Below are 12,102 nucleotides of genomic sequence, written 5' to 3'. Positions count from 1 at the left end.
CCTGGGAGCCTCAGGCAGGAAAGTCTCTTTGTATAACCACTATGCTGTCTACCCTCACCCCATTTTAAACCCTTTAACTGCATTGTTCATAGTCTCTTGAAAATTACATCTCTGACTCATTTGAGGCCCTTATAGCTATGACCTTTGACTACTGTGAACTTTTCAATGATTATTTAATAAATTGATCTCTCTCTCTTAAAAGGTAAAATAGGGGCCAGGTGGTGGCGCACCGCACCTGGTTGAGCGCACATGTTACAGTATGCAAGGACCCAGGTTCGAGCCCCCAGCCCCCACCTGCAAGAGGAAAACCGCACAAGCGGTGAAGCAGGGCTGCAGGTGTCTCTCTGACTTTCGCTCTCTATCCCCCGCTTCCTTCCCTCTCAATTTCTGGCTGTCTCTAGCTAATAAATAAAGATGATACAAAAATTAAAAAGAAAAGATAAAGTAGCTTCTGAGGTTTTTGTTTCCTCCTTAGGAAATGTTGAGGTCGTGAAAACTGTTTTACTTACACTTTCTTCTGGTGCCTTGTGGTCTTCATACTTCGCCCTTGGCGTATCTGGGGATATGAGAGGTAGCATAGCCCCCGCACATAGCCCCCGCACCCCTTTTGGCTTGGGCGTTATCTCAAATTATTTTTCCCCTGTACTCATTGGAAATGACATGATTTTAAATAAGTTTCCATATATGGGTCTGCACGGTCTTGTTTTTTTGAAGATAGTACTGTGTACAAGTATGACACACCTGAAATAAGATCTCTCTTTTCTTTGGGAGTTTATATTTTGCGATATTAAGAATTTATTGTCTTGAGTATAGGCATTTTGTAGAGACGTGTACACCAGAATCTAATTATATGCTGGTGCGCAGTAATATATCATTTTATCTGTTAAAAATAAAACCCTTTCATTTCTTTGTTCTAACAGTAAAACTGACTACTATTTAAGGAGGCATCGAGTTATGTAATACATATTTTAAAAACTTTGATCCAAAATAGTTAAAATGATTTGGAGATGATTGATACAGTGTTAGCTATGCAGAAAACGTTGCTATCCAGAATAATTATTTGAAAGATTAAAATAGCCTTAGTACATAAACTATTTTAAAAGGAAATATAAAGTTCATTTTCTAAGTTTAAAAAAAAAAACGATTGAAAATGTAACCTCGCTTGTCAAGTTTGTAGTTGGAAATGTAAAATCCCCTCGAAATGCTGAAGCCACTTGGGAGGGAGGCTCCTATTTCAGACACCAAGTAAAGGCCCACAGGTGATATGCTAGGGCAGGCCGCAGGGCACCTTTTTTTAAAATAGATATTTTTAATTTTTAAAAAAATATTGATTTATTTATTCCCTTTGTTGCCCTTGTTGTTTTATTGTAGTTATTGATGCTGTTGTTGGATAGGACAGAGAGAAATGGAGAGAAGAGGGGAAGACAGAGAGGGGGAAAGAAAGATAGACACCTGCAGACCTGCTTCACCACCTGTGAAGCGACTCCCCTGCAGGTGGGGAGCCGGGGGCTCGAACCGGGATCCTTACGCCGGTCCATGGTCACGTGCTACTGCCCGACTCCTCACAGGGCACCTTTGAGACCTATCAGTACTTCCCCACCAGTCCATGGTCACGTGCTACTGCCCGACTCCTCACAGGGCACCTTTGAGACCTATCAGTACTTCCCCACCAGTCGGCATTCATAGGCCCAATGGCCCATGCTGGATTGCAGATACACTCGCCTTCACCGTCCTGCTTGGCAGTTAGCAACTGGGATTGAAGGGATTTTTAGAGATGATCATGTAGTTTATCTTATAGTTTATCTTATTTTTTATATAAAATTTAAAATTATTTATTCCCTTTTGTTGCCCTTGTTTTTTATTGTTGCTGTAGTTATTGTTGTTATTGATGTCGTTGTTGTTGGATAGGACAGAGAGAAATGGAGAGAGGAGGGGAAGGCAGAGGCGGGGAGAGAAAGACAGACACCTGCAGACCTGCTTCACCGCCTGTGAAGTGACTCCCCCTGCAGGTGGGGAGCCAGGGGATCGAACCTGGATCCTTAAGCTGGTCCTTGTGCTTTGCGCCACGTGTGCTCAACCCGGTGTGCTACTACTGCCCAACTCCCTCATCTTTTTTTTTTTTTCCCTCCAGGGTGATTGCTGGGCTCGGGGCCTGCACCATGAATCCACCGCTCCTGGAGGACATTTCCCCCCCTTTTTGTTGCCCTAGTTGTTGCAGCCTCGTTGCGGTTATTATTGACATTGTTGACGTTGCTTTGTTGTTGGATAGGACAGAGAGAAATGGAGAGAGGAGGGGAAGACAGAGAGAGGGGGAGAGAAAGATAAACACCTGCAGACCTGCTTCACCGCCTGTGAAGCGACTCCCCTGCAGGTGGGGAGCCGGGGGCTCGAACCGGGATCCTTACGCTGGTCCCTGCGCTTTGCGCCACATGTGCTTAACCCACTGCGCCACCGCCCAACCCCCACTCCCTCATCTTTTTAAAGATTTTCTTTATTAATGAGTAAGCTAGGAGGAGAGAGAAAGAACCAGACATCACTCAGTACGTGTGCTGCCGTGGACTGAACTCAGGACCTCCTGCTTGAGAGTTCAGTACTTTATCCATTGTGCCACTTCCCGGACCACAAGTGTCTGTCTTTCTCTTTCCATGTAGGTGCCTTAAATAATCAATTTAGTTTCTTCCTGGTCTTCTCCTTCATTTTTTTTTTTTTTCCTCCAGGGTTATCGCTGGGGCTCTGTGCCTGCACTGGGAATCTGCTACTCCTGGAGGTCATCTTTCTTCCATTGATGTTATTGTCATTGCTGTTGTTGTTGGATAGGACAGAGAGAAATGGAGAGAGGAAGGGAAGACAGAGAGAAGGAGAGAAAGACAGACACCTGCAGACCTGCTTCACCGCTTGCCAACTAACCCGCCTGCAGGGGAGGATCCTCATTGGGGGTCCTTGTGCTTCACAGTATGTGTACAACCAACAGGGTGTAAAACCCCTGTTTTGTTAAAGAAAGTGAAAGAGGCTACAATACCAAAGATTCCTTCTGGGCTGTGGGGGATGGGCTTGCTATAAAATTATTCAAAGATATCCCCACCTCAGTTTAGTCTTTTCTCACTTCCCCCATCCCAGAGTTATAGTCACTGCTAAAAATTCTTCAGACCTCCTCCAATGTTTTCCTAAATTCATATGGCTCTATCTAGCATGCTAATAACTATCTTTAGACATTTAATTTTTTTTTGCTTTATTTTGAAACTACTGCAGATCTGTTTGGCTTTGAACTTTTCCTTTTCCAAGGCTGATGTGTAAAATGAGGGGAATGTTGTAATAGAACCTTGGCTCTTGATTTTGATGGATTTGGTTACAATTTTTGCTGGCGCCTTTTCCTTGTATATTTGTCTGTCTGTTTGTCTGTCTTTTTTTTTTCCCTACCAGGGCTTGGTACCTGCATGATAACCCCCCATTTCCAGTGGCCATTCTGTACTCAGTTTTATGGTTTTTTAAAAACTATGTCTATTTCTTTATAATTGGATAGAGACAGGAAGAAATTGAGGGAGGGGGAGAGACACCTGCAGCCCTGATCCATGACTCAGGCAACTTTCTCCTTACAGGTGGGGACCAGGGGTTTGAACCTGGGTCCTTGCTCACTATAATATGTGTGGTTAATCAGGTGTGCCACTGATTGGCCTCTTTGCTTCCTTTCTTTGTTTTTTAATATTTATTTCCTTTTTGTTGCCCTTGTTTTTGTAGTTATTATTGATGTCATCATTGTTAGGACAGAGAGAAATGGAGAGAGGAGGGGAAGACAGAGGGGGGAGAGAAAGAGAGACACCTGCAGACCTGCTTCACCGCCTGTGAAGCGACTCCCCTGCAGGTGGGGAGCTGGAGGATCGAACTGTGATCCTTACGCCGGTCCTTGTGCTTTGCGCCATGTGCACTTAACCCGCTGCGCTATGGCCGGACTCCCTCTTTCTTTCTTTCTTTCTTTCTTTCTTTCTTTCTTTCTTTCTTTCTTTCTCTCTCTCTCTCTCTCTCTCTCTCTTCCTTCCTTCCTTCCTTTTTTTTTTTTTTTGCCTTCAGGGTTGTTGCTGGGGCTCGGTGGCTTCACTCCAAATCCACTGCTCCTGGAGGCTATTTTTTCCCTTTTGTTGCTCTTGTTGTGTATCGTTGCTGTCTTTGTTTTTCTTATTGTTGTTGTTGGATAGGATGGAGAGAAATGGGGAGAGAAGGGGAAGGCAGAGAAAGAGAGACACCTGCAGACCTGCTTTACCGCCTGTGAAGCGACTCCCCTGCAGGTGGGGAGCCGGGGGCTCGAACCGGGATCCTTGAGCCGGTCCTTGTGCTTTGCGCCTTGTGTGCTTAACATGCTACGCTACTACCTGACCCTCCTTTTCTTCTCTTTTCTTGCCTGCTGGGGCTTCATGCCTGCTCAATTCCACCTCTTCAAACAGATGTTTTATTTATTTGCTTACTTACTTAATTAATTAGGTAATTTTTTATTGCTACGAGGGTTATTGCTGGGGCTCAGTGCTGGTACTTTGAATCCATTGTTCCCAGCAGCCATTTTTTTCCTTTTTCCTTTCTATTTTATTTGTTGGGACAGAGAGGTATTCTTCCATCCCTTGTGAAGGGTCCCCTGCAGGCGGGGACCTAGGGCTCGAACCAGGATCCTTGTGCATAGTAATGTATGTGCTCAACTGGCATGCCACCCCCTGGTGACTCCTCAATGACTCCTCAAGCAGTCATTTTCCATGTCAGGTATGAGGGCCAGGTGGTAGCTCATCAGCTGAGTGCACATGTTCAAGTCCCCAGTCCCCAGCTGCAGGGGAGAAACTTCATGAGAGGTGAAACAGCGCTGCAGGTATCCCCCCCCAAATGCACTCAACCAGGTACAATGCCGCCTGGTCCCTACTTGGAAAGTTTCCAGACTCTCTGAAAGCCTGAGGGCAGTTAAGGATCTTTTTCTCTAGGAAAAGGCATGACCGGACATAGTCGATACATTTCTGCCACTATAAATTACAGGGAATAGTTTTATACTAGCTATTTTAATCTTTCACTTGCTGGGGAGACAGCATAATGGTTACTCAAATTGCATTTCATGGCTGAGGCTCCCAAGTCCCAGGTTCAATTCCCAGCACCACCATAAATCAGAGCGAAACCATGCTCTAGTAAAGAAAACAAAACTAACAAAACACCTTTCAGACAGCCTCTGGCTAGCACAGGCCCCCTTGCTGCTCTCTGGAGGGGCCCTCTTTGCCCTAATGGCAAGGATTAAGTGCTTTCTGCTCTCAGCAAATGTCTGGCGCCGAGAAGGCATCCCAACTCATTCAAGCAGATGGTAGTCGAAATAATTAGGAAGTGAATGTGGGTGTTGACTTTTATTTATTTATTTTTATTTAGGCCAGTCTAAATAAGAGAAAAACTATTAGTAAAAATATTTAATCTCTAAGCAAAACAAGCCAAGGAAATACAGTTCTTTCTATAGCTACAACTATATTCGATCTTTTGATCTTTTTTTTTTTTTTTCCTTTCCTCCAGGGTTATTGCTGGGGCTCAGTGACTGCACTAAGAGTCCACTGCTCCTGGAGGCTATTTTTTCCCTTTTGTTGCCTTTGTTGTTTATCATTGTTGTTGTTATTATTACTGGCAAATGAAGGAAACAATCCCATTTTAAATTGAGTCCCAAAAGATAAAATACCTTGGGGTGAATCTAACAAAGCAAGTGAAGGACTTTTACAATGAAAACTCTAGGATATCATTAAAAGACATAGGAAGTGACACAAGAAGTGGAAGAACATCCCTTGTTCATGAGTTGGAAGGATGAAACATTATCAAAATGGCCAGCTACCAAAAGCAACATATAAGTTCAGTGTCATGCCTTTCAAAATCCCACCGTTTTTGAGGTAATTGAACAACTTAAACACACACACACACAAATATATATATATATATATATATATATATATATATATATATATATATATATGTAATAACCAAAGCACTCCTGACCTTAACATCAAAAATGCATTTGGAGACCCATCCTCATGGACAAATGAATCTAGGACTATACCAAATTGAAAAACATAAACATCAAAAGAAAACTTCACAAGGATAAAAAGGCCACTGAGCAATAGAGAAGATTTTGCACATCACACTTCTGATGAGATTGATAGCAAACATAAATAACTTATGACTCAAGCAACAACAAAAAGACAAGTAACCCAATTAAAACGTGGGTGAAAGATCTAAACAGATAGTTTTATAAAGAAGATAGTGGCCCAGGAGGTGGCAGAGTGGACAAAGTGTTTGATTCTCAAGCAAAAGTCTTGAGTTTAATTCTTGGCATTGTACGTTACTAGAGTGATGTTCTGGTTCCTCTCCCTCTTTTTTTTTTTTTTCTTCTTCTTTGCCTCCAGGGTTATCTCTGGGGCTGGGTGCCTGCACCACTGGGTGCCTGTGAATCCACTGCTCCTGGAGGCTATTTTTCCCTTTGTTGCCCTTGTTGTTTATCATTATTGTGGTTATTATTGTTGTTGCTATTACTGTCATTGGATAGGACAGAGAGAAATGGAGAGAGGAGGGGAAGATGGGGGAGAGAAAGATAAGATACCTGCAGACCTGCTTCACCACTTGTGAAGCAACCTGTCTCCCTGCAGGTGAGGAGCTGGGGGCTTGAACCAGGATCCTTACGCCGTTCCTTGTGCTTTGCAGCATGTGCGTTTAACCTGCTCTGCTACTGCCTGACCCCCCCTCTTTAAAAAAAATATTTATTTATTTATTCCCTTTTGTTGCCCTTGTTGTAGTTATTATTGTTGTTGTTGTTGATGTTGTCCTTGTTGTATAGGACAGAGAGGAATGGAGAGAGGAGGGGAAGACAGGGAGGGGGAGAGAAAGACAGACACCTGCAGACCTGCTTCACCGCCTGTGAAGCGACTCCCCTGCAGGTGGGGAGCCGGGGGCTTGAACTGGGATCCTTCCGCCGGTCCTTGCGCTTTGTGGCATGTATGTTTAACCTGCTGTGCTACTGCCCGACCCTCTCTCTCTCTCTCTCTCTCTCTCTCTCTCTCTCTTTAAATTTTTATTTATTTGTTCATGAAAAAGATAGGAGGAGAGAGAGAGAGAGAGAACCAGACATCACTCTGGTACATATGCTGCCGGGGATTGAACTCAGGACCTCATACTTGAGAGTTTAGTGCTTTATCAACGGTGTCACCTCCCAGACCACCCTCTTTCTAATAAGAAATGAATATTTTTTTAAAAATATTTTATTTATTTATTAATGAGAAAGACAGGAAGAGAGAGAAATAACCAGACATAACTTTGGTACATGTGCTACCGGGGATTGAACTCAGAACCTCATGCTTGAGAGTTCAATGCTTTATCCACTGCGCCACCTCCTGGACCACACAAGAAATGAATATTTTTTAAAAAATAAAAAATAGACAAATGGCCCAGAAACATAAAAAGATATTCCACTTATCATTAGAGAAATGCAAATTAGGGGGCTAGATGGTGGGGCACCGGGCTAAGGGTTAAGCACACATGGCACTAAGTGCTAGGACCGACGTAAGGATCCCAGTTCAAGCCCCTGGCAACCCACTTGCAGGGGGATTGCTTTATAAGGGGTGAAGCAGGTCTGCAGGTGTCTTTCTCTCTCCCTATCTTCCCTATGTCTCTCAGTTTCTCTCTGTTCTATCCAAAACAATCTTTAAAAGAATAGAGAAAAGCGCAGGGACCGGCGTAAGGATCCCAGTTCGAGCCCCCGGCTCCCCACCTGCAGGGGAGTCGCTTCACGGGCGGTGAAGCAGGTCTGCAGGTGTCTGTCTTTCTCTCCCCTCTCTCTGTCTTCCCCTCCTCTCTCCATTTCTCTCTGTCCTATCCAACAACAAAGCAACGTCAACAATGGCAATAATAACCACAACGAGGCTGCAACCACTAGGGCAACAAAAAGGGGGAAAAATGGCCTCCAGGAGCGGTGGATTCATGGTGCAGGCACTGAGCCCAGCACTAACCCTGGAGGAAAAAAAAAAAAAGAATGGAGAAATGCAAATTAAAACCACAGTGAGATACCAGCTCACATCAGTGTCAAAGGCCTACATCAACAAAACAGGAAATGACAGGTGTTTGCAAGGTTGCAGAGAAAAAGGGACTCTTACCCTGCTGGTGGGAGTGCAGACTGCTGCAAGCAGTTTGGAAAACAGTATGGAGTATCCTTAAATAAAAATGGAAAGGCCTTCTGATCCTGCCATGCCACCCCTAGCCATGTCTCCAGACGACATGCAAACACTAATTCAAAGGGACACAGTACCCCCATATTCATAGGGCTGCTTTATTCACAATTGCCAAGGGGGGAAAATGTCTGCCAGGGGTGCTGGAGCTGTGCAGGCACTGATCCCAGTGGTAACCCTAATGGTAAAAATAAATAAATAAGTAAATAAATAGGGAGATAGCACAATGGCTGTGCAGAAGGACTTTTATGCCTGAGACACCAAACATCCCAAGTTCAATTCCCAGTACCATCATAAACCAGAGCTGAGCAGTGCTCTGGTTAAAAATAATAATAATGATAATAAATTAATAAAATCAATCAACTCACAGGAGAGTTGTTACCAACATAAATAAATATAACCATTAGTTATAGCTGGACATGTATCTTCCCAATGCTTTCTCAGCGAGTGAGTGTGTGTGTATAAATACATGGGCGACATGCTGTTCTATAGTTGATTTTTCTGTGTGGTATTTCAGGCTCAACATTCCCCATTATTAAGTAGCCTTTTCTATATGATGGCTGGGCCAGGATAAGTATGTTTTTTACAGCAGAGGTCAGTTCTTTAGCAGTATATCCTTGCAGTAAACAGCGTGGTCTTGGAAGCTATCAGTAGACTGTCAGGGTTCAAATCTTTGTCCTACAACTTACTATGATCTTGGGCATGATACTCTGGCAAGATTGCTCATTTGCAAAGTGGAGACAGTAGCATTATTATTTATTTTTTTCCTCCAGGGTTATTGCTGGGTTCGGTGCCTGCACCATGAATCCACTGCTCCTGGAGGCCATTTTTCCCCCTTTTTGTTGCCCTAGTTGTTGCAGCCTCGTTGCGGTTATTATTGCCATTGTTGACGTTGCTTTGTTGTTGGATAGGACAGAGAGAAATGGAGAGAGGAGGGGAAGACAGAGAGAGAGGGGGGGAGAGAAAGATAAACACCTGCAGACCTGCTTCACCGCCTGTGAAGCGACTCCCCTGCAGGTGGGGAGCCGGGGGCTTGAACCGGGATCCTTACGCTGGTCCCTGCGCTTTGCGCCACGTGTGCTTAACCCACTGCTCCACCGCCCGACCCCCGACAGTAGCATTATTTATGCTGTGACATTATCGTGAGGATTTAGTTAATATTTACAGTGCTGTTTGAATGTAGTATTTGTGATGTGTTAGTTGGTGCTGCTGTTTGTAGGGAAGATGGTGTAAAAAAAGGACATCTAGAATGAGTATCTGAGAGGGCAGAATAGGGAGCTGGATTGCCTGTATGATATAGAATTCTCTGCGTGTGGAGATGAGGGCCGAGAACTAATTTACAATTTAAATAAGCCTGCTGGCCTGAGAATCTGCTTCAGATCAAATAACCAAGTGCAGAGCCTCAAGTGTGTTCTTGAACAAATAGTCTTTGCAGTAGAGAAATTGAGGCCTGCTATGTCAAGAGTATTTGTAGGCTAGACTGGGACTTGAATCAAACCCAGCTGGACATGGTCTTACTCATAAACAAAGAGATTTTGTAGAGCCCGGGTAAGTCTTTCATTAGCGGATGTGAAATACACCCAAATGCGATACATCAAAATTCAATTCACAGGAGAAGAAGGGAAAACACGACCCTAGCTTGCTTCTGATGATAAAGCAACAGTAGTGCCGTTTTTCTTGTCTGTTGTGCCCCGTGGTAGGTGCTCGGCAGCCCTTTTGCCCAGTCCCGTGTATCTTCATCAGCCAGCATTTGGGTCCTTTTTGTGCATGAGCTAGTGCCATCTAGGAGAATGTGCATGCCAGGTTTGCAGCTGTCGCGCGTGTGTGTCAGGAGTTTAGACATGAAAGACCCTCCAGGAAGTGTTAGCTAAACCCAGAACTGTGTAGAAGGACAGCGGAACTGTGATGGTTGTGGTCTCCTCAGATTCACTTCCTGTCCTCAGAGATGCTCAGTGCCATTGGCTACTTTTGAACTGAGTGCATGTTTTGGCCTTTCTAGAGCTTCTAACATTTACCCCCTTTTGTATATGGTAATTGTAATTATCTTGGAGTTAAGTGGCTTCTCTCTCTCTCTCTCTCTCTCTCTCCCCCCCCCTCTCTCCCCCTCCACCTTTCCTTCTCCCCCTCTTTTACCAGAGCACTGCTCAGCTGGGTTATGGTGGTGTGGGGATTGAACCTGGGGCCTGGGCTCCTCAGGCTTGAAAGTTTGTATGCATAACCATGATGCTACCCTTCTAGTTCCTGTAATTGTGTTTTTGTTTGTTCTGTTTTGGTTTTTGCTGCCACCAGGGTTATCACTGGGGACATGGTGCCCGCATGACAAATTCATTGCCCCTGATGGCCATTTCCCCCCTCCTTCTGTTTTCTTTTTACTTGGTAGGACAGAGAAGTCAAGCACAGTGGGAGAAATAGCGGAAGAGAAAGAGACACTTCCAGCCCTGCTTCTCCACTCATGAAGCTTCCCCTCTGCAAGTGGGTACTGGGGGGTTTGAACTCAGGTCCTTACACATGGTAATGTGGGTGCTCTACCAGGTGTACCACCATCCAGTCCTCCTCTAATTGCCTTTTTATATTCTTATTTATTGGTCAGAGACAGAGAAATCAAGAGGGAAGGTGGAGCTAGAGAAGGAGAAACACTCAGAGCACTACTTCAACACCTATGAAGCTTCCACCGTGTAGATGGGGACCAAGGGCTTGAATATTGTGCATTGTAATATGTGCACTCAACCAGGCGCACCACAGTCTGGCCCCATTGTAATTGCCTTTAATCTGAAGGAAGAACAGCTCTTAATTTTCTGACATTTTGAGTTTAGTAATATATTATAAATGATGTATCTGGTAAGGGAGTTGTATCTGGAATGTATAAAGAATGCTACCGTGACGCCAATCTGACCTACCTGGGCAGACGACCCCATCAGTGTGTCCTGGAGCCCCGCTTCCCCAGAGTCCCGCTCCACTAGGGAAAGAGAGAGACGGGCTGGGAATATGGATGGACCTGTCAACGCCCATGTTCAGCGGGGAAGCAATGACAGAAGCCAGACCTTTCACCTTCTGCAACCCACAGTGATCCTGGGTCCATGCTCCCAGAGGGATAGAGAATGGGAAAGCTATCAGGGGAGGGGGTGGGATACGGAGTTCTGGTGGTGGGAATCGTGTGGAGTTGTACCCCTCTTATCCTATGGTTTTGTCAGTGTTTCCTTTTTATAAATAAAAATAAAAAAAACTTTTGTAACTCAGTAATGAAAAAGAAAAGTAACTCAGCGATCCAGAGAAGATCAGCATGGCGCCTGCACAAGGATGACACACAGATTCGTGAGGCATCCTATAAAACCATTCTCCAAAAGGAGTACACCTCTGCCAGGGGTGGGGGTGGGTTGGCACAGTGGTTTGCCCACAGGAGGTGTACACGTAGCCACTAAGCACTCAAGAAGATGCACTGTGGACCCATGATGCAGCAGCCTGAGGCAGTGCAGCTCCCATGTTCAATCCCCAGCTCCGTCATAAGCCAGAGAGCTGAGCAGTGCTCTGTTAAGGGGGTGAGGTGGGGCGGGGTGGGGGGGTTAAGAACTCATCGTCAATCAGGAGATGAAGTCACTTCATGCCCACTCGGGTGGCTGTATTCAAAAGGACAGGCAATAACAGGTGTTGGAGAGAACACGGAGAAATTGGCGCTCTCACACCCTGCTGTGGGGATGTGAAACTGTCGCACTCCTGGCTGCTCCCCAGCGCTCAGGAAAGAGTTAGCCTGCCACCCCCCCCCCCCATGGACAGACACACACCATCCACACGAAGACTTGCTCGGACACTGGTGTTCCTAACAAGGCTATTCATGATAGCCCAAATTGGGAAGCAATCTGAACGCCCATGAACTGCTAAAAACTTACAGCTA

General features: G+C 45.0%; 1 protein-coding gene and 1 non-coding gene across 4 annotated transcripts in view; both read left to right on the top strand.

Moving 5' to 3' along the window:
* TXLNG (taxilin gamma) overlaps nt 1–12,102 on the top strand; it is a 76,312-nt gene that overhangs the window by 26,626 nt on the left and 37,584 nt on the right. The window lies entirely within an intron of this gene.
* LOC132536031 (U6 spliceosomal RNA) lies at nt 11,438–11,545 on the top strand. Its single transcript, XR_009547728.1, has one exon. It is a non-coding gene; the product is annotated as a U6 spliceosomal RNA (small nuclear RNA).

Source organism: Erinaceus europaeus, chromosome X (assembly GCF_950295315.1).
Source record: "Erinaceus europaeus chromosome X, mEriEur2.1, whole genome shotgun sequence".
In the NCBI taxonomy this organism is placed as follows: domain Eukaryota; kingdom Metazoa; phylum Chordata; class Mammalia; order Eulipotyphla; family Erinaceidae; genus Erinaceus; species Erinaceus europaeus.
The sequence above is the reverse complement of the archived record's forward strand: the minus strand, read 5'-3'. Positions and strand labels throughout refer to the sequence as shown.